Genomic DNA, 2,631 nt, shown 5'->3' on the forward strand with positions numbered 1-2,631 from the left:
TAACATCCAAATCTGTTGTGCTCCTTTTATGTGTGAAAATGACAAACCCTGTTCAGATGCTAGTTTTCCTATCCTCTTTGTTACCCTGTTTTTAATGTATTTCAGGGAATAAAATGATTTTGCTTATCAATTTACTATAGTGATAAAGCATATCTGTGAATCAGAATGATCAGCAGTCTAGCAGATTTACAGGTTATTTGACATTAAACCCAGCCCCGTTGAGGGTTTTAATGGGGCTGCTTCCTCCATAGAATAAATACAGCCCTGGTTTTTAAAAACTGTGCCTCCAATAGTGATATGATTGCTTCACATGAAGAAGGAAACCTAGAAATGTATTGCTTTAGGAGGAGGACTTTAAAACTGTTAAACATGTTGTTTTTGTCTTTTTCTCCCTCAGGTGCACTTCAAAAGGATAACCAGATCTCTCTCACAGTGACCTTGTGGTTATGAACATTTCCAGTGGACAGCCCTCAGCCTTAACTATTTTAAAGTCAACACTGTGATTCTACCATGAGTTCATGTCTATTCCAAAGGCTTTTTTTTACAATAGGTTTTGCACTGCATAAACTATATTGTACGTTTTTTACACCAGCAACAAATATCTACACATTACAAGATGTTAGTTCTCCAACTTCACTCAGTAATTTCAAGCTCCTGAAAAAGGATGTATTATGTTTATTTAAATGTTATATTACTTGCTTTCTTATCCAAATTAGAGGTGCAGGCCACCAGTAAAAGCTGTCTCTCAGGTTTTGTGTCTTGAGAGACTCCAGAGCCAAACACATTTTCTAAGATTTGAGACAAAGATGTCACAGATGTTTTTTGCTGTTACCATAATTACATATTACTTTCCAATTATATCCAGGATTTTGTTTACTTGAAGACTCTGTGAAGTTGCTGTTTTGTGTCACCACTTCCTTTAACATGACTAGGATCCATTTTTACACCAAAAGACCTCTGGTTAAAATGCTACAGAGAACACTAGTAGGAAAAACATACAATATACTATAGTTTAAGTAACAACAAAAAAATGCATATATGGTTAAATATACAGAAGGACAATATTATATGTTCTAAAATAGAAGGAGGAGAAAATATGCTTTCTCAAAATACGAGCCCTTCTAGGGGATTTGCTAATGAAGGACAGATGTGTGCTAGACTGCCTTTTAGATAGAGGATTTTATTTTATTTTTTTACATTACAAATTGTGGTAAAGTATATATAACATAAAATTTTCCATATAACCATTTTTAGTCACACAATCCAGTGGCATTAATCACAGTCACAGCGTTGTGCAGCCACATTGTCTGGGGAATTTTGGGTAATTATGTGCTTCCTCTTCAGTGTGTTATTTCTGCAGAGTCATTTTGATAAGTTTCATTTTTCTAGGAGGAATCTGTTTCCTGAGAGTTTCGAGCTTGATTGACATAAATCTATTCACAATATCTTGTATGTTTAATCTCTGCAGCATCTCTAACTGTGTTCTTTTGGCTTTTTAATTTTCTTTTAGCCTTTTTTCAATAAATAATCTTGCATAACATTTTCCCGTTTTCAAAGAATCAACTTTTTGCTTGATTGATGCTCTCTTTTTTCCCCTAGTTCATCATATCATTCTTTCTTTCCTTCAACTTTTCCTTAACTTTGAGGTTTTTACTCTACATTCTTAAATGGAAAAGAGATCAGTAATGTCATCATTTTTCTAGTATAAGTATATAAATCTAACTTTTTTCCTAAGATCCACTTGAGCTGCAACCTACAAGTTATGGTACTCACCACCGTCAATAGCCATAGTATTATGTATTTTCTAATTACTAATTTAATTCGTTAACTATATCTTTTACCCATGAGTTATACATAAGTGTAATGTTCTCTAAATTTCAGACGCTAATGAATTTTTTCTTTTAGATTGAACCCTGTGGAACTGCTAACATTCAGTCTTTTTATAAGCTATAAAATGGCACTTTCATATGGTTCAACATATAGTTGTCTTTTGTTATTAATATATAACTTAATTTCATTTGGTCAGACAACATTAGATTGTGAATTTTAAACCAAAGGTAACTACATTCACACTAAAGGTCCTTGTTTCTATCATTTTGTATGTTATTGGGGGGTTTCTAAATGTTATAAGTACATGTGTAACCAGTAATTTTCAATAAAAATCCTCCCCAAATACTGAAATGTTTTCTGATACGTGTTGCAGGCTGGTTCTCTGGGATGCAGACTCGGATAGAGTTTAGTGCTAGGATGTGTATCGGGGTGCCCTTGGGGTCAACACTGTGGAATCAAGAGGGAAGAAACAGGGTAAGGCAGAGGGAAGGATCAAGCTGGATCCCTGGACAGACGACCTGAGCTGACTCCATGGGAGTCTGGAGTGACGATGGCCTTTCAGGGTTGTCCTGACACATCCAATGACCAAGCCTTTACACCTCCTCCCAGATGGGTCATTGCACACAGGCTGCCCCCAGAGGGTCTGGTGGTTTAAAGTTTCCCACTGGCAGCACTTATAGCTGCTGCACAATGAGTCCCTGAAGGGAGGTCAGGACAGCATATCTCCATTTCCCCCCTGGGCATGTATCACAGCTCCAGAGGTAGGTGATGAGGGTGTACTGTGGGGGAAACTCTTGATGA

Source organism: Bison bison, unplaced genomic scaffold, assembly GCF_000754665.1.
Source record: "Bison bison bison isolate TAMUID 2011002044 unplaced genomic scaffold, Bison_UMD1.0 scf7180017864535, whole genome shotgun sequence".
Lineage (NCBI taxonomy): Eukaryota > Metazoa > Chordata > Mammalia > Artiodactyla > Bovidae > Bison > Bison bison.